Here is a 20,210-nt window from a genome sequence, read left to right as displayed (position 1 = left end):
GTCCATTGCGTCCCATTAAGCAGCCTCCCACGCCTCACCCTCACACACAGACACACACGCACATACACTGCCCTCATGAAATTCGACGTTGTATCAAGATGGAAGCGACACACAGCAAGGGCCGCGGCGGGGCGGCGCGCTGATTCGGAATATTTAATTAGGCCGGTGGTACGTGATCGACCGCGAGTCCAGCTCTCTCTCTCTCTCTCTCTCTCTCTCTCCTCTCTCTCTCTCTCTCTCTCTCTCTCTCTCTTGGACTCGTGGGGCATGGGCCGCTGCGGTGCGAGGGAGACAGAACGACTGCTGGCAAGGCGGCGCCGCTCCCACGCCACTCTACGCGTTAATCATATGCACCGGTGATGGCTACCGGGCATACCCAGCATCACGGTGACTTCGCGGTGCTGGCCGCCACAGTGCAGTGGCCGCCACAGTGCAGTGGGCGTCTCGACCGCCTCGCCGCTAATGCCCGCGTCCCGGCGAGAGAAAGGCAACACGGGTAAGGGACACGGCCACGGCCCGGAATGCGACGCGCCACGACAACAACAACAGCTACAACAACAACAACCGAATCACCCGCACAAATCAGCCATCGATTGAGTATTTTGGAGCCGTGGCGTTTCCTTCGCGATGGCCGTATGGAAGGCAGCAGGCGTCTGATATTTGCAACAGTTTTGTTGTTGTTGTTGTTGTTGAATGTCAGGCAGGCGGTTAATGCTGGCTTTTCTTTTCCCGGTGTGGCGGTACCCGTGGTGTCCGTGGTGCCCGTGGTGCCCATGGTACCCACCACACACGCAAGGGATACTCTTGGCAGCAGCAGCTGTGCGCTGTGCGGTCCCAAACCTCCTTGTCGGACAACATCGTGAGCATGTTCCGCGACGGCATCCCTGCCGTTCCCTGCGGTCCTCGGAGGGCCCTTCCCTCGCCTTGCCTTTCCCCGTGCCCTTTCGGCGGGTGCAGAGCTCGGCCTACAGTGCCTGCTGCAGGGCCCCACCCGATGGTAGAAAAATAACGCGTGTAACCGCTGGGCGCGGCCCCGCGACCGCGGGCGTCGGGACCGTTTGGACGGAAACACATCGAAGGGCTAGTTGGGTGATTAGGACCCACCGGGCCGACGACACACGTCCTTCAGGGTGGCCCTGGCTGCCCTTCCCTTCCGGTGCCAAAGGGCCCACGGGGCCCAAAGGGTAGGCCCTTAGCACCGGAATGTTAATGTCCCTTCACGCCTTTAGGACCACCGCCAAGGCCGATCGCCGCCTATCTATCGATCTGGGGCATGCACATCGCGAGCGGGAAGGCACCGCGCTGTAAACACGCACGCCGCCCCTCGACTCTTTTTCCAAATTGGCGAATCTCGGATTTTTGGCTGGGGCTGAGGGGCGGGGCGAAAAAGAGGCGATGATCGATCGGCAAAAGTATCGAGAGCGGCGCTCTCTTCTTTCATCTCGCCGAAGTGCGCGGGCCGTCTGGCCGCGGGTCGCCGCGAGGTGGTGCTGGAGGTGCTGTAGGGCTGCAGTAATTCCTGCCATATCTCACCTCATGGACGGGCCATCAGCGCCTTCACTGCGATTCGGGTGTAGTGGCTCCACTCGCCCCGGGCACGTCACTACACGGAGTTCCTTGTTTCGCACTATTTCCTGTGTCTACTGCTGGGTCAATCCGATATGGATCGCACAGTTTCGGACACACCGTTCAGTGAAAAGTTCTCCCCTCTCTGGAAGCGAACTTCTTGGTCCCCGTTTTTGGGCCTGGACCCGGGGCGTAACTCCGTTGGGCGAGATGATGAACCACAAGAAGAAAGCCAGCGAAGCCGGCGGCCGCCCTGTCGTCGGCCCGACCAATCTGATCTTACTTTAATTGGATCAGATCGAGAGATTTTTCGCCTGCTCGTGCAGAGCGGCTCCAGCGCGGCTCCAGCCTCTCCAGTGAGGCTCCAGCGGGCTCCAGCCAGGCTCTCCAGCGGGCGCTGTACGACGCCTTTGACGGACCGCGGAAGGCCTGGCTGTTGTTGTGCTTCGTCGCTCTGTCTCTCTCGCACCCCTTGGAGCACCCAGTGAGTGCGAGGGAGACAGACTCCCCTGGGGGTATGCGTGCCGCGCGGTGCCGCGGCGGGCCGCACATCACCGCGATAGCGCTTATTGATAGCTCACCGTCGGCCAGACAAATTTCACAACGCCGCTCTATTTGTCTCTGGCGGATAGTCTAATGGGCAAGTCCGAAAAAAGGATCAAGATGCCCCGACGCGAGGTGTCAGCGGCGCCCCTGGAGATTCACTGTTGTGGAAAGGCCTTGAGAAACTACATTTTTCTTCCTTGGTAGTACTCGTACCACTAGGAACCTCGCGCCTCCGGATCCCGGAGCCCAGACGACGGGCGAAACAAAAACACGAGAAAAATATTTCAATTTCAAATAAAACAAGACGTATTTTGAGCGTCCCCTATGCGTACCACGGCAGCGCCGCGGGCCGTGGTGGCCTGGTGGCGGCCTGGTGGGGTTGGGTCTGTTGACACACGAGCCGGGCACAAATCACGCCGCGGGACCCGGCGGACCCGGTGGACCGCGGTGTCGCGACACCTGGTCGCGCGGCGGGATGAAAAATTTACGACGACGCCGGGACTGGAAACGAGTCCAAATACGGCCAGCGAGTTCACAGAAGGGACGGCAGTTTTTTCCGAAAAGCGATTTTACGGTATGGGCGTCAGTAGTATGGATGGGTCCTTGTTACGGCCGCGAGGTGAGGAATCCCACCCCGCGGAAAAGTGCGGCGGGCAAACACGGGCGTTTGGCGTTAACGTGACCGGGCGGCGTTTCGATGCGAGCTTCGGAGGCGCTCTAACAGCAAACGGGGCACTACGTTAGCCCCGAATGGCCCCTGGGACGTCGCTGGGACGCAGCCAGCCTGGCCGGCCCGACTTCGGAAGCCCCGAGATGTCCAAGATGGCTCGGCCATTGGAACGCCCGCAGTACGTTATCATTTGAAGCCGATAAGATCGCGGCCGTTTAAACTGACAAACCGTTTGCCGTTCCTTAATTATGGAAAGGAATCAGGGAGGCCGGCGAAACGGGAGGGGTGGGGGGAAATTCAACAAAAAGGTTACAAGGGACGGGAACAAGCGTCCAAATACCGCATAGGCAGTCGTGGGAAGACGAGACCGGGGCCGAAATTGGAGGCAGAGGGAAGCAACAAGCCGAGTGACATTCCAGCGCCTTTCCCCGATGCGAAAACAAAAGCAGTCTATGAAAATGTCGAACGACCAGCTCGCCATAACTTGCTCTCGTTTACAGCAGCTCGTCAACGGGCCGAGCAAGGACACTGTGAAAGGCTCGATCGCCGGAGCGGAAAGGCAGTCGTAAGTAAATTAGATAGCAGTGCCGCTTCAAGGAAGGCGGTGCGTTTTCAGCGCCGCGCGCGCCGCGCCGTCTGATTGGTCTGATGGACAGCGGGAAAGCGCCTCGTAAAACAATGGCCAAACCACCGCCCTGTAGCAGCTTGTGCATTCCATTTTCCAGTGCTGGCATTCCCCGCTTCCGCATCGCTGCCGCCCCGCCGTGGCGGAGGTGCTGTGGGACTTGTCGGTGGGGCCCGGCACGCACTTTGAGCCCCGCGTCGACGCCGTCCCCAGGGTCCCCCGCGCACCTGCACTGCCAGCACCGCCGCCGCGGCCACGCCCAGCAGCTAGCGAACACTCCCTGTTTCTCTCGAAGGGCGCAAGAGAGAGAGAGGCTGGAATCAGACGACTGCTCGGCGAGAACAAAGAGGGCGTCGTCGAGTGCGTGGCGACCCTGCACCCTCCGCGCCCCGCCCGCGTGGCACTGCGGCACTGCCTTGGCATTGCCGCACCGCCAGTGCCACGCAGCCACGCAGCCATGCACCGGCACACTGGAATCCGAACGAGAGCCGCATCAACGGGTGTTGCAGTGTTGCAGCGCTTGACAGTGAAACAGCGCGCTCTAACGGGCCGCCGGACTTCAAATGAAGCACCTGGCCGGACATGTGCATGAATGAAACGCGTAGCGGAGCGGACAGTGGCGTAGCCAACACGTCGCCGGAGAGGACCGTCCGTTCCAAGGAATGCTGAAAAAAAAAACGATACAAAATTAAGTTTACGAAAAAAGGTCTTGGTTTTGGCACGCATTTTTTCAAAGCAGTTTTAGCCGATCAACCCTTGTTGTTATCTTGTCGCTACTTAGTCAACAACAACCCGCATTTCGCCCCGTAATGGTTCGCTGTTCCGCTGAAAAGGGCAGAGCGTCGCAGGGCCATCCATTAATCAGGTGGCGGGGTGAAGGACACAGCGCCCCCATGACACTGCTCACCTGGCGGAGCGATACTCCAAATAATTCGGCCTAAGGGGACGAAAAGGATGAAAAAAAAAAAAAAAAAAACGGAGACTAAACAACACACACGGCAGCAGCTGAAACAGTGACGTAGGTGGCAGCCCGTATCCCCTGGACCTAACGTGTCGAGGAGCTTCGTGGAAGCGACACGCGGTGAGAAGGGCAGTAGGGCCCTTTGATACCATCTCCACCAGCAGGTGATGCCCCCTAGGTGTGTGTGTGGTGTGTGTGTGTGTGTGTGTGAGTGTGTGTGTCATCGTCATAAGCGCCACGGCCCAAGCGGGCACGTTATGCGACGCATAAAACTGCAGTCAAAATGTGTAACATCAGCCCAGCATCTGATACGCCATGCCGCGGCAGCTAAAACAGAGACGCGTGCTGCTGGCGCTGCTACGTCGCCGCGACTTTAGTTGCCCGGCCTCCGCGACCTTGCCGTCAGCCCGCCGTCGGCTCTCCCAGGATAAAATGTTGTGACCATAAAATGACACCTGCAGTCCATACCGAGTCGTTGGAATAAATCTCACCGCGCTTAACGGGCGATTAAAATTGAGCAACGCGTAGTGCTGGCGCCAGCGGAGGTCACTCACTTCCTGCCACCGGTTGGACTTCGTTTGTTTGTTCTTTGGTCGGCGAAAGCGCTTTTCGCGCGAAGGGCGTGGCGGCAGCGCGGCCGGATCGGCTGCCGGAGCGAAAGCGAAGCAGCTCGCCACTTACAATACAATGAAGGCTCGCCGGAGTACATACTCACACCCACGCGAGTGGCCGCGCCACGGTCGCGCCAACACGAACCCACCCAAATGCGACCAGTTGTCGCCGCACGCCGATCGGAACACACCCCGCCACCGCCGCTACCGCCCAAGCCGGACACGGACACACACCGAGAGAAACGCAACAGGGCGTAGGTTACACCCGACTAATCACTCCGATTTTTCAGCCGGCGTCGCAACACTCGAGGTGGCCCGGCTACGGGCACGGTCTCTTAGTTACTACGACCACGACCCAGCGTAATGGAGTATTGAGTGATGCTTTGGGGCTGCGGCACTGTATGTAAGCGACACCGTCGAATATCCGAGCCAGTGATTGCGCGGGCTGCCGTCCTAACCTCAAACTTTCGTCTCTTTGTGCCGTCCGGCTGCCGTCCGCTGTGGCGGCCGGCGCGAGGCTGGTGGCACCTCGTTAGTGGCGCTGCTTGTAGACGCCTCGCGGATGGCGGCCTGCAGGAAGGTGACCAGGACGGCGACCGCGGCCACAAGGCCTCCACCGGCCGCCGCTTCCTATCGGGACATCGGACAGGCACCACGGGGCTGGTCCCTGCTGGTGCCCCTGCCGGCGCGGCGCCGTGGGGTCAATCGCGCCATTTTATGGTGGGACGTGACGCTTAGGGAAACGAGTCCAGTGCCTGGGGCGCGGCCGGCGGTGGCGCAACATTGTGAGGTTAGGTTCCACGACGACATCTTTCGGTCGGTGCGATTTCCACCCGCGTTTTCCGCTCGGGAAACCGCGGGCCGCCGCGCCCACACTGCCGAGATACGAATCGTACCACGTGGTGGCGGTGCAGGCGGGCTGGGGCGGGGCATGCCTCTGCAGTGGCCTGCCTGCAGGGACCGGTCCGGCCGTCCAGACGGCATGCGGCGATGATGAGGCCGTGATGAACCCCTCATGACCGTCGTTTATTCGGCCTGATGACGTTACATTTTTGCACCGCCTTCGTTTTTCTGCTCTTTAGTCGCCGTCGGCCGCGTCGGCCCGCCCGGAGGTTGCGACGGCGGCGCCGCTAGTGCTGCCACCTGGCGGGTGAATCTCGGCGATCCTTTAGTGGCGGACCATCTGCAGCGCCGAAGCAGCTAATTAATCAAACACTAAGCATCCCGGAGTCAGTCACTCCACCGCGCTCCGCAGTCGAACGCGTCGAGGATGCATTTGCGGTGGTGCATCTGGCTCGTCAAGGCATTTGTCCGGCAGCAGGCGCTAGTGTCGTTATTGCTGCCTGTCGGTCGTTTTTTATTCAAAGATCCCTATGCGAGGCTACCTTGATGAGCCCGGCGATGAGGCTGCACGCAACTCTGGCCTTCCAGGGCCGTGTAAACGGTGATAAATAGACAGTTAGGGCACGCAGAGCACGCAGTGGGGCCGGCTTCTGTGGCGGGGCAAGGCGTGGTCCGTCCGGGCCTGGCGATAGATATTGGAAAATGAAGCGCAGCTGCTGTTGATTGTTTAAGACGGCTGCTGCATCTGGCCGTCCTGCATCATCATCAGCCTCGCCGGAAGTCAGCCGGGTCACAAGGTGTTGCACTGCAGCCCCGCCAGACTGGTTTGAAATTTATGTAAAATCATTATTCCAGTTAATCAACGCCAATGAGCTTCAAGGGGTGGGGGGCGGCGAGGACGGATGGCGGAGGGTCACCCGGGTCGCCGACCAGGACACCGCGGTGCAGTTTGTTGTTGTTTTCAGCGCGGACGGGGGGAAATTTGGAGAGCAAAAGGAATCGACACCGCCTGAATTTGTGGAGGAATACGGGCGTTGGAGCGCGGCCAGGAGACGCTTCGAGGCGGTCGGGCCGTGACAGGTCCCCTATAAGAAGAGCATGACACTGCGTACCTTCACACACACACACACACACACGCACACACACGCACGCCTAAAAAAGACAAAGAGGAGTCAGGACGGACGCGCTGACAAACTACAAGCCGCGCTTCGACCGCCATTAATTTATAAGCCCGGGGTGGCCACCTCGGTGGTAGAGCCACACGGGCAGGGGCGGGGCGGCCGACACGCGGGCTGGCAGCGCAGGCGCGCGCGGACATACCCCGCTCGTCGGAGAAATTGTATCAAGTGTCGGGGAGTGTGTCCGATGCGGCAGCGACGGCGGTGGCAGTACAGTGTGTGAGTGAATGTGTGTGTGTGAGCGTGTGAGGGCGTGCGGTGTGTGTGCGTGCCCATGCAGTGCGCCAAGTACACGAGCGCACGGTGACCGGAAACAAAGCAACCCGACAAGGCGCGCGGCATCCGCCATCGACACCGGACTCCATTGTGTTTGCCTTCCCACTTTCGATTTCCAGATGAAGCAAATTCAAAAAAATTAATAAAATTACAAGTATTAGTTGGCATGGTCTATCTACCTGGCCTGTTCTGTGCGCAGGCAGCTTGAAATTGTCGAATGGTTCCCGGACCGCGCCGGCATTTGTTTTTACCCTGCAGCCAGGCGGGCCTATACGTCTAGTTGACCGGCCCTTTGAGGTTCCGTGTCTTGCTGGAGAGGCGTTTGTCCGCCGGACAAATTATGTAAGACACAAATCTTCTCGAGCCTCGGAGTTCGAAACAACGCCTGGTTATGTTGTAAAGGGTGCGACCGGTATTCCCTCTCGGCCGTCAACGCCCGTGTTCTAGGAAGGTACCGAGGCTGAATTTTTCATCCCGGAGAGTCTCAAGTCATTCCAGTTGTATTTTAGCAGTGTTCTAATTACCCGGGCGATTCTGGACTGGGCCGGCGGCTTGCTCCCCTGCGCCTCGCGGAGATATCGCACGGAGAGTGAGGTTAGGGTTGGCCTATAGTTGAGTTATCGCATCCTCCGCGGCGAGACGTCCCCGAGCGCCCCGCTTCGCCCCGCGCGCGTCATCTGATCCGAGAAACACATCTTCTCATTAATTAGCAGGCGGGCCGGCCGCTCGGAGTCTCCGGTCGGGGTGCGTGCGCGAACAAGGCCTTTCTGCGGATCGGGGATCAGGGATCGAGGGGGCGGTGCTTTCGGACGCGGACTGGCGAAGCTCTCTCGGCACTCGCTCGGACACCATATCTCACGCTGCCAACGCGTTCAGGACCTACAGGACCTGCGGGACCTCTTCAGGGCTGCCAGCTCGGGGGAGATTTCAATCGGGGACGACTCTATGTCAATTAAACTCTGCGGCTTCGGGATTCGCGGTGTGTGCTGCTCCGGTCGTGTGCTGGGGCACGCTGAGGAGGAGAAGAAGGGTGAGATGAAGAGGACACAGTCTCAGAAGGAAAATGTTGGTCGCATCTTCTTTTCTCTTTTATTGTCTTCTTCCTCTCTCTCTCGCTCTCTTTCTCCTTGGACGAGGGCTTACTAATAAGGCGAGGTGCACAAAAAAGGCCGAATGCATGGGAAACGAACAAACGACGCCTGAGTAACCAGAGCGCGCACACGTTTGGCGAATTATGTTCCGGGCGAGAGAAATTGCACCTGCTGGGGAGAAAGAATGACTCTCCACTCCCTAGCGGACCCTCCGGGCCCTCCGCGGCCCTGGGACCCCCGCGGTCCGCGCCACACCGCCACGCCTGAGGATAAATAAGCGGCCCATCGTTTTGGCCGCGATTTGCGAGCTAAAATACACGCAACAACGTAATTCCCCGAGTCACAGATCTCGAAAATTGGCGTCCCGAACTGTGTCGGCGCGCAGGGGGGGCCAGCCGGCCCAGCCCGGGCCGTGAGGCAGAGTCGTTGCCGGGCCGCATTTGAACACGGCGCACGTCGCACGGCCTGACGCCGGCCGGCGTCGCTCTGTCCCTCTCGCACCCACGCGGCGCGCCACGCGAGTGCGAGAGAGACAGAGCGGCGAAAGCGCGCGGTCCGGAGCCAGCCCGCCGGCAGGGCTGCCCTGCAGGCGGTAATGGTCACGTTAGGAGGTCCGAACGACGTGTGATTTATACATTAAAGGCTCGTTTGATAGTGATATTAAAATGTTGCGCCGTGCCACGCGGTGCCTTGCAGTGGGCCGCGCAGTCCACGGCGAGCCTAGGCTAGCCTAAAGTGGGACAGGTTGGCCTTCCCTCTTGGTTGGACGGAACCTGGGTTGGCAGTCTCTGGGGGTGGTCGCTGCTTGGCTGCTCGCCCTCGTGGGACGATGCTTCACTGCGGACTGATTCCGCTCCCTCTCTCGCACCTACAAGGGACGCCCCATGGGTGCGAGAGAGACAGAGCGACTGGCCGAGGCATAAATCACGACGGAGGCATCGAACGGCACGGGCCGATTCGGGCGAAGCATGACGCGAGCGTTTTGGACGCGAAGTACACCCGGGCACCTGTCAGCGATAACGGATATGCACGCCGGTTACAAATGGAGTGCGGGGCGTGATGAGACACTCCGCTGCGACGCCGAGCCGCGGAAAGTTTGCCGTCGGAGGGAAACGTTTCGACTGTCGTCCACCTCGCTGCCACACCACAAACAATGCCGGACCTGGTTGTTGAGGTGAGGCGACCGTCCCCGCGGACGGGCAGGCAGCGACCACCCCTTCCAAAGAGTATCCCCCAAGGGGCCCAACGTATGTGCCACGTATGCCAGGGCTTCGACCTTGCGACCATTAATAACAGAATCGAGCTCAATGCATGAAAAATAGAATGTCACCCAACTGGCACGCCAAAATTTCTCGCGAAAGTAACGGAGCTAGCCTTCATCCGTGGCGGACGTGGAGGGAGGCTATCCTCAGGGCCTTTTTAAATTCGGCCACTTCCTTCGCACGGCCCTTATCGATAGCGACAGGGGGCTGCGGGGCCCGGGCCGGGCTGGCTGGGCCTCCCCAAATCGACGACAAGACTTTTGTGGTTCCTCAGTCGGAACGACACACATCAAGATTACGCCGGCCGCCCGGGCTCGCCCATTGTGCGCCTTAAGCAGGTGAATTGTTGAGTGGGAAGGAAGTGCTGACTCCGTTATCAGCCTTATCCTTTTCCGCGGCCAATGTTTCGCTTTGAAATATTCCCCGGCACCACCTGTCCCACGGCCTGAGCGGCCTCGGCGGCCTCAGCGCCCGGCCTTCAGGGGGGTGGCGTGCCGTGGCGTGGCATGGCATTATCCGGACGGACAAATCGGCCCCAATGTTGTTGCCTCGCGCCTCTCGTCCAGCTTATCGGCGACACGCAGTCTGTCCTCGAGTGAAGCATTACGGCCGGCTAATCAGTTCATTCCACGCCACGCCGCGCTGCGCCCCTGTCTCTCCGGACTGCCAGAGAAATTGGAGCATTTCCCCGCCGTTTCGCACGCTGTTCCCGTTGTCTTCAGTTTGTTCCTGCCACTGCACTGTGGGCCTGGTGGAGGTGGTCAAAGTCCCGGACGCGTTTTGAGCTTCAGAGTCGCTAAATGGGTCTAGAACTGAACGTGTGATCCCACCAATGGATTGCTCTACGAACGAGGAATCCATTGGTGGGGTCACACGTTCAGTTCGAGCCCTGTTTGGCCAAAACGCTCAGAACGCGCCCAGAGTTTAGGCCACCTGCACCGGTCTTCTGGCCCACTGTGCGCTGCAGCCACCCAGACTGCACCTCCACTAGGAGGTCCGGCCGCCACTGGTCACTCCTCATTTCAGGAGCCTTTACTTTAATGGGTAAATAATAAAGCCCCTGTTAACGACAATGAGCACAACATGTGAGTGTGTCGTAGAAACCCACAATTCTGTCTTTATTGCTTGATACGTCGGCCGTGAACGCCGTGTTCCATTTCCTTACGGGCTCTATAAATTAACTTTACAGCTCACCACCTCCTTCATACACATCATGCAAAAATGCGCTTAGAGAGGATGCAACCGGGAGGGGTTTTAGTGCGTGAAGCGGGCTGCTTCCTTAGGCCGGGTTGCAAACAAAGCTTCATAACACGAGCGGGGGAATAAAGTTTTCTAGTCGGTACGATGCAAACTTGTCGTGAACCGGCTCATCCCGAGAACCCTCTTTGTTTTGTATTACATCGACTCCGGGACGAGAGATTTGCATTCTGTTTACACGATGCAGCACCCTATGACCCATTCATGACTCAATCGCAGAGCACTACTGGAACTGCTGGAAATCCCTTGCAAAGTCGGCGGCGTTTCGGCTTTGGCTGCGTCTGCGGCGCGGCGTCGTGCTTCGGACTCAGCCCGCCCCAGCGCCGCCGTGGAGCCTCTGCCGCGGTAGTTGGGCTGATGGCTGACAAAACGTGACTCGGAGCAAAAAGAGTTCTCAGCGGCCGGATGGGGCATTTTGTGGGTAAAAAAGAAGCCAGCGCGATGGATACAACCTTCGCCTCCTCCTCCTCAGCACCCCGTCTGGAGCTGGAGGCTGCCGTGGCCTCCAGATTTCACACAGTCAGATCGATATCTCGAATAGCGAGACGACCAACTCTCGTAAAAGTAACACAGCGCCAAAGAGTTGCTCTCGTCGTCCGGTGCTGACTTTTCCAAAGGTGGTTCGAAAAAGGAAAACCGAAAAGCGCGCCGACGGAGAGCTGAAAGCAGACGTGCCAAGTAAAAGGCGCGAGGAAGACTGAAGACTGCGGCAAAAAATATGAGAAGCGACGCGTACGTCAGCCTGGCCGCCCTGCCTGGGCATGATTGGTGGGCAGGCAGGGACGCGTCGCTGAAGACTGTCAACGCGTCCCACGCCTTCAACGAGCTTACACGACCGCGGGGAATCATTGTGAGGGCCGCCTTCGTCACTCTGTCCCTCTCGCACCCGCAGAGGACGCGCCATGAGCGCGAGGGAGACAGAATGACGAAAACGGCTTTCAAAACAAGCCGCTCACCAACAAAAAATTCGATTCCGGTTCAGCGAGCCTAGCGCCGTGGTGGTAGGCAGCCGGCACCGACCGGTACGCACCGACGGCCAACTGGCTGCCTACCGCCACGGGGGTCTTGGTGGAGGACGGCCCAAATTCCTGTCGTAATCGGGACTAAACGAAGAGCAAAATGGTTCTGGTAATGACCGCCAGGTGGCGATGGTCCGTTTAGCGGCTGGCCGGCTGGCCTGGCGTGGCCCGGCCTGGCGCCTGGGCCGTCACGGTGCCTCCGTGCCCGCGTTTGTGTAATCCGACAAGGGAATGAAGCTCCAACGACACTCGGGTAATGACTTAATAAGGCCGGACCGACCGAAAAGTCTCCCCGACACGAAGGCTCCAGCCAGCGATACAGGCATGCTTTCAGCAGCCCGCGGGCACCGTTAAAATTTGAACTGCGTTTAGGGAGCCGTTTAAAACTATGGTGATATTGCAGTAATTGGTGACCTGGTTGGCCACAAGGCGTGCCACTGGTGTGACCCTGTTGAAAATCGTGAGCACGTCGTCGGAGCCACAGGCAGACCTCTGGCAGCCACAAGGCAGGCCGGGGCAAAAAGGTGCCCCGACGGAAGCTCTTCCAGAGAGGCCGCGGTCGTGGCCGTGGCGGTAACGAGGCGAATTTAAATTAAAAAGCAGCAGCCGCGCACCGGTACGGCCGAACCCTCATCACCGGAACATCTCCCATAAGCCCACTCAGGGCTTCTGCTGCGTCACCCTTTCCATCTTCCGAAAACGTTGTCATTTCCATACGCGCGGCGAAAGTGCCTGCTCACCGGCTGTGTTTACCAGAGGGCTCCGTCGCCCCGTCAAAATAGAGCTGTCAAGCCTGATAGCAAGCGTTTTGAAAAATAAAATGCAACGGAGCTGCAGCGTCGGGTGAAGTGCAAAAGAGGGGAAGGAGAGACACGAACGGTGGCCGCTGTCAAGGTGTGGAAGGTGGTCAGGGCTCCAGCCGAGGCTCCAGCCGACACGGGTCCGTCATCGGCCCCATTTTCATGAGGAACGTCCATTAATTGCGGAGGCCGTGATCGGAATGGAGAAAGAGGGTGGTGGCAGTAGCAGCAGAAAGGCAGAAGCAGCAGAGATGCAGCAGGAGCAGCAGAGATGCACCAGCAGCAGTCAAGAAAAGTGCACGGCAGCAACAGCAGCCACTACCCGCAGTCACACCGTCTGCAACCGTTTCATTTTTCAAGAAACCTTTCCTCCGCGCCGTTTGCGCAGGGACTGCGCACCGCACGCGCCCGGCCCAGTGACAAATTCTTCTTCTTATGACCCGGTCCCACTCGTCATGCCCGGCCTTATTCCAGTAATGGCGAAGCACACAAAAGTGCTTCTGCAGGGCCGGGGCCGGCCGGGCCGCCTGGGCCGCCTGGGCGCAAGGTCCGGGTGCCTGTGAAGTACAACGGCATTCGTATTAATGCACCGGCGCGGTGATGAACGATTTAATTTCCATAAATACCGAACGCGGAGTCAGTGCTACGGCCTGGCCGGTCGGCCATTCAGACGAAATGCAAGGCAGGGTCGGGCTGGGCCGGGCAGGGCGCGTAACGTACTCGCACGGCCGCGTCCGCGAAAGCGCTGCCCGCTGCGTGTGTGTGTGTGTGTGTGTGTGTGTGTGTGTGTGTGTGTGTGTGTGTGTGTGTGTGTGTGTGTGTGTATGTGTGTGAGCGCGAGCGTGCAGGAGCTGCGACACCTCGCACGCGGCCCGCGCGTTCAAATTGGCAAAAGCGGCCTCAGAGGCGTACAGCAATTTTCGTGAGAAAGGCGAGAAGGAGGCGAGGAAAAAAGTGTCAGCCTTTATTTTATTCGGAGCGCGTCCGCGGCGCGTCCGTAACGGGCCGACGGACGATGGGCGCGGTCCCTTTCAAAAACTCTCCCGCCAGAATCCCGCTTCTCACCTGCAGAGTCCCAAAAATAATTGGCGCACAAATTTCTCACCTGCGCGCGGAGCAGATCATTTGACCTACCTAAAGTAGACCGACAAAAAGTAGACCGACCTATTTTTTGACCGACCTGAATAAAAAAATTGAATAAAAAAATTGAATAAAAATATTTGCATTTTTGACCGACCTAGACTTGACCGACCTGAATAAAAAAATTGAATAAAAAAATTGAATAAAAATATTTGCATTTTTGACCGACCTAGATTTGACCGACCTGAATAAAAAAATTGAATAAAAAAATTGAATAAAAATATTCGCGTTTTTGACCGACCTAGACTTGACCGACCTTATAAAAGAATTGAATAAAAAAATTCAATAAAAATATTGACCGACCCAGACTTGACCTACCTAATAAAAAAATTGAATAAAAGAATTCAATACAAATATTCGCATTATTGACCGACTTGGTGCCAGGAGGTGGGCCACATTGGCCGGGACTGTCCGGCACGCCGAGACCGCCGCGACGAAGATGGCCGCCGAGGCGACGACCACCGCGACAATCGCCGTAACGGCCACCGTGACGATCGTCGGGGAGATCGTCAGAACCGCAAGGGGAACGACCGCCGGTACCGCCGCGACCGCCGCTAGGGGCGCGGCGCGGCGCGGACCTACCCCGGCGACTCCGTCATCGCCCCCGCTGCACGCCGACCCCTCGTCGCTTGCGCCGCCGTGCACCCTGGAGACGGTCACCCCGTCATCGACGTCCTCATCAACGACACGCCCTGCCGCACGGTGGTCGAAACTGGCGCCGTCATCACGCTCGTTCTGCGCGGCCTCCTCCCCGGCCGGGCCCCGCCCCGCCGAAGGCTAACATGCGGATTCGCGGCGTTTCCGGAAGAAGTGACGGACGCCTTCGGCCCCCGACGAGCGACGTTCCGGGGATCAAGACAATTCGGGACGCCATGGAGCACAGCGAGGACCGGCCTCGACGGCGGCCTCGACGGCGGCCTCGACGGCGGCCTCGACGGCGACCTCGACGGTGGCCTCGACGGCGGCCTCGACGGCGGCCTCGACGGCGGCCTCGACGGGCTCGACGGAGGCAACGGCGTCAAGTGCGCCAAAACCCCCCCGCGCTCTCTAGGAATTCTTTAATTCAAGTCGGTCACTAATGCGAATATTTTTATTGAATTCTTTTATTCAAGTTTTTTATTAGGTAGGTCAAGTCTGGGTCGGTCAATATTTTTATTGAATTTTTTTATTCAATTCTTTTATAAGGTCGGTCAAGTCTAGGTCGGTCAAAAATGCGAATATTTTTATTCAATTTTTTTATTTAGGTCGGTCAAGTCTAGGTCGGTCAAAAACGCGAATATTTTTATTCAATTTTTTTATTCAATTTTTTTATTCAGGTCGGTCAAGTCTAGGTCGGTCAAAAATGCGAATATTTTTATTCAATTTTTTTATTCAATTTTTTTATTCAGGTCGGTCAAAAAATAGGTCGGTCTACTTTTTGTCGGTCTACTTTAGGTAGGTCAAATGATATAGACCCCCTGCGCGGAATTTAAACGGTGGCAGGAGGACGAGATATGACAATTAAACTCCTGTGTGCGTTTTTTTTCGTTCTTTGCCGCGCTCTTATAACACCTTGCCGAGGCTGACCGACGCCCACCGGGGTGTTATAATGCCGTGGAATTTTTGACGCCAGTGGTGTGTGTGTGAGTGTGTGTGTGTGCGGGGGCAGGCTACGTGTGCGTCGGGCATAAGACGCGCCGTAGTGGGACTCGCTTTTATTGCAGTGGCAGGGCCACTTCCGCTGTTAGCACAAGTCCAGCACTAGGACGCGACGATGAGAAATATCCACGGATGTGTTCGGAAAAAGTCGCCCTGCGCGCGCGTGTTTGTGTGTGTGTGTGCGTGTTCGTGGGAACGGTGGCCGTGCCCGTCGAGATCAATGCGTGGACTCCCATTTGCGAGGTAGGCCGTCCCATTCCAGCAGCACAAGGTCCCGCGCCGCGTCCGCCGCACGCGCGTAAAATGCAATTGCGCACTTAGATCTCTCTATTCTGGCCCACTCGGCTGCAACGCGCGCAGCGCTCTGGGACTGCTAACTGCTAACGACACGCCGTTTTGAAAAGATGGACGCTTTTTCCGTCGTCTCTCTCTTCCCGATTCTAGGTGGCGATAGTCCTGTGCGGTTTGTGACCCGATTCGTCACCCGGAACGCTGATTGGGATCGACAGGTCGCTCTGTCTCCCTCGGTTCGAGATCTCGGTTCGGGGCGCCGCGGCGAGTCCGATAGGCCGGCCGGTGTCAAATGCACCTGCTGGAAAGGCGCCGCCTGCGCCGCCGGACCCAGGCAAGGCAGGCCCGACCCGGACCGCCCTAGTTGGCCTTTGCCACTTTACAACGGCCGCCCTGCTAACGAGATAGAAATTAAAGAGGCGATCGGTCCTTGGAAGATAAAGGGGACCGCCCAAAGGCCGCCGGTAGCGACAGGACAGCGTAGCGACAGCCCGACAGCGCCCCGTGTTTGGCTACCGGAATGCCCGCCTTCAAAACACTTTACTATCGGTGACGGCCGGCCCCACACTGGGAGTGCCAAACGCGGCCGTGTTCTGTGGTTCCGGCGAGCCAATTTTGAGGTTATGTTCGGTCGGTCTCCGCTGCACCCTTCCGCACCTCATGGCGACGCCGACAACGATCGCGTGCGTGCTGTCGCAGTGCATAGTGAGTAACATTCTGGGGGAACGTACACCAATGAAACGAGCAAGCACCCGGATATTTTCCGTGTTTATAGACTTTACGGGCTGGGGCAGGCCCAGGCCACACACGCACGCACTCACGTACGGCCACATAAAAAGCAAGTATTCGTTTGTTTCCCACCGACCACTTGGAGGGTCACCAGAAACCAGGAAGCTCTCGCCGCAGCCTTTGGAGGTGCTAATTGTTGAGATTTTTTTCGGGCGGCAGCGGTGGTTGCGCGGTCGCGAAGACTAGGATCCGTCTTCTGAAACAGAAGAAAACCAAAAGGTTCAAATTTCGGCCTGTTGTTTACAGCGAGGATGCACGGGCCGGTGACTCATTGAATGCACCTGTCCACGAGCGACCCTCGACAACGGTCCTCGACCACCCCACGCGCACCCTAGTCGACGTGTAGTCAGTGCCGCTTCATAACCTCGCCTACTTTACGGCGGCGCCTTATCTCCGAGTCCCCACGCGCTCACTGCCTTCGCCCATCGTAAGACTTTGTGACCGCCGAGAAGAATTCATTCCACAGAACAATAATATCGTGTCTATGACGGAACACTCTAGTCGTGAAATTATGCCGTGAGGTTTTTACGCCAGTGGGTAATGTTACCCTATTGCAACTGATGCAACTCTACATTCCCATTCATCCGAAGCCAGATTGCATCGGACGGACCTAAAAGTCTCGCCTGGGCTCGGCGGGCACCTCGGCCGGCACGCTGGCACGGCATTCCTCGTTTTACGATGGCCGGCAGAGCGATTCCCGGCCAGCAGCCCTAAGGGCCGGACCGAGATCCCCGATCCTGACGCCCACAGTCTTGACTTTCGGGAAACAAGAACTTCATGCACCGCGCTAGGCCGCTGTAAACTTCTCCCAGCACGGCGAGAAGAAAAAACAAAGTTTCTTCCATTTTGTTGTTGATTGCTGGTGGCCGCACGGGAGCTCCTCCTCCCGCGCAGACGACTTGTTCGATCGGAGCAACTCGTCGCATGATTGGCCAGGGCGGCACAGTCGTAAAGACCAAACACGTCCTCTTATCGTGGCTCATCCAACGAGGTGCAAAGCAAGCTTCGTTAGCTCGGCTTTTCCACCGAAAAGCGGCCGGCAGCCCCGCAGCTTTCACTCAAATAACGAGCCCGGTACCGTACCGGCGGAGGAAGGGGAAGATTACGGAATTATCGGGCATCTCCCGAATCAGGTGGTGAAGGCTGAGGGAGACGGACCGGCGGCGCATCTGTCAGTATTTTGTCTGCAGCTAATCACTCTCGGGGGATCGGCCGATCGGCCGCGCGGACAATGCCTCATTCTAAATGTTCTATTTACCCGGCCGGCGGTATCGGCACCCGCATCGCGCATGCGCAGCGCAGTGCAGTCCGTGGGAAGCCGAGCCGCCGACTTGATCGGGCCGTCTGTCTCACTCGCACCCGCGGCGTGCCCCACCGGGGCGCGAGAGAGACAGAGCGCCGTTTGAACGACAAGGTGCCGAAAGCAGGGATTTGCGGGCGTATCGCACGGCCGCATCGGACAATGCTCGCTGTCGCGAGTGTGGGTTGCACCAGTGTGGCCACCTTGAAGAAAAACCTGAAAAAAAAACAATATGCGTTTTAGATTATTTTTTTAAAGGCGAGAGACCTGTTTTTGACGTGTGATTGGTCTAATTGACAGGACATTATTTCTGGCTGCGTATGGGCTAGCGCGATGCTACCACCGCGCGTCCGATCCCCGATAGTTGTTTGAGTGAAAAGGCGCGTAAATCACCGAATCGGACGGTGTGCCGGACGGGCGTGGGTGTGATGGTCGAACCAGAACGAGGTGCGCCAAATCAACCGTAAATAATAATCCGTATGATAATCCAGCAGCCGTTAGCCCGTCGCGTCCGCTGAGGCCTCTCAGCCCGAGATGCCCCAGCGCCGCCGGCTAGTGCTAACAAGGGACGCGTGGCGACGGGGGTGGGGGGTTTCGTTAATTTCAAATCGGAACGAAAAACGATACCAAGGGGATTGGATTGGCACTCCGCATGGGAACAATTTCACTGGTCATGAGTGCGGCGTCGGCTTGAACCAATAAAGCTGACACCGAAGATACACACGGTCCGGCTGAAAAATACGTGTGATAGTTGTGGATGAATTATGGGGCTTTGGGAAATGGGACTTCTAGCGGCGGAGGCCAATGATAAATTGCTTTATCACCGAGTTGTCGACGCGTGTGCGCATGAGAGCAACCAAATCGTCCCAAGCTAGCGCCCCGGGTTTAACGACCCCACGGGAATTTGAACGCACGGCCAACGGAATAGTTTTTGAAATCGATTTACAGAACACACATGCATGAATAAATAACCAGTTGTCACTGGTTTGATCAATTTTCGGCAAGTGGTCCGGGAGCAGGGCGTCTGCTGACAAGTCCGGTGTCTCTAGGTGTCAGCCACTCCCCCCTGTACCTGTTCACTATCAGGGGATCTCTCTTCATCTTCGTATTTAGAGAAGCATCATTTTCTCTTTCATCGGCAGACGCCTTGATTAAGGATTAATAAACCGAAACGGATTTCGCTATCAAAGCTGATGTCACAATCGCCAACCGGTACTAACGAGGAGAAACGCCGCTTCCAATCAGCGGCCTGGAATTTTTCAAATCCGGCACCGTGTTTTCCCGGCAGCGTCTCTTCGACGTGGAGGTGCTTGGCGGCAAGTTGCTCTCTCACGCATCAGTCTTGTTGTTCAACACAAAGGGCGTCCTTGCTTCGGGGCACTGCAGGGCACTGCAGGGCAGAGCACTGTAAGGCACACACCCGAGCTATTTATTCCAACCCGCTCGCCTTCCATCCCTCGGGTCAAAACAGTCTTACACGAGAAGGATGTCGGGGCCACCTCGCGGGGCCGCGGGGCTCGGCTCGGCGGCACAGCGCCTCGGGCTGCGAGGCACACTGGAAAATTAGCAAAGTCAGAAAAGAGTGAGTTGTGCTCCAAAACGGTCATCGGCACATTGGAACCTCGCTTGTGATAGGCCGGCTGGCGAGATGAGTCAGAAAAGTGCATTCATCGTTTCCGTCTCTCTCGCACTCAAAAGGCGTGCAGGTGCGAGAGAGACGCAGGGAGAAATGAAGCTGCTGGAAAAGGCAAAGAAGGGAGCGATATCAGGGGAATCTCAGCGAGAAGGGTTCGCTCCAATTTAAGTGAAACACCCACCCACCCGGCCGGCCAGGGAGTGGGAGGACACCTTAATTTTAGGGTGGCGTGGCACGCACAATCAGTGCCCGAGGTGGGTTGGGTACCTCGAGGTATTTGTCCCTCGTGTCTTGAGGAGAATGCGGTCAGAACGGTCGGGATGGGGTGGAGTGGGTGGAGCCCAAAGGGTGGAGGATGACGTTCATTTAAGCCAACTGACAAACACTTGCCTGCGTTACGCCCCAGACGCAGAACCCAACGCGTGACCCCACCAATGGATTGCTCTCCGAACGAGGAATCCATTGGTGGGGTCACACGTTCGCTTCGAGTGCTGTTTAGCGACTCTGGAGCTCACAGCGCGTCCACCGGACTTCTAGCCCACTGTGCGACGACGAGTGCACTCGCCGTGCTCGCCCAAAAGCACGCAGCCTCTGACCACTCCACTCTAAGCCATAAGTTACCCGGCCGGGCATCAGCGATGGCGCGCGAAGGCGATCCACATTAATACACTTCAATATAACTCCCCTTATCGATCGGTACGAATGAGTTCT

At 57.7% G+C, this 20,210-nt stretch overlaps 1 long non-coding RNA gene across 1 annotated transcript; it reads right to left on the bottom strand.

The window, feature by feature from the left end:
- Positions 1-16,611: 16,611 nt before the first annotated feature.
- Positions 16,612-19,246, bottom strand: LOC117652627. Its single transcript, XR_004588176.1, has 3 exons — positions 19,084-19,246; positions 17,822-18,079; positions 16,612-16,759 (listed from the first exon to the last, which is right to left on the bottom strand). It is a non-coding gene; the product is annotated as an uncharacterized LOC117652627 (long non-coding RNA).
- Positions 19,247-20,210: the final 964 nt, after the last annotated feature.

The sequence above is a fragment of the Thrips palmi genome, unplaced genomic scaffold, assembly GCF_012932325.1.
Source record: "Thrips palmi isolate BJ-2018 unplaced genomic scaffold, TpBJ-2018v1 HiC_scaffold_7, whole genome shotgun sequence".
In the NCBI taxonomy this organism is placed as follows: domain Eukaryota; kingdom Metazoa; phylum Arthropoda; class Insecta; order Thysanoptera; family Thripidae; genus Thrips; species Thrips palmi.
This window is presented reverse-complemented; position numbering and strand designations above follow the sequence as displayed.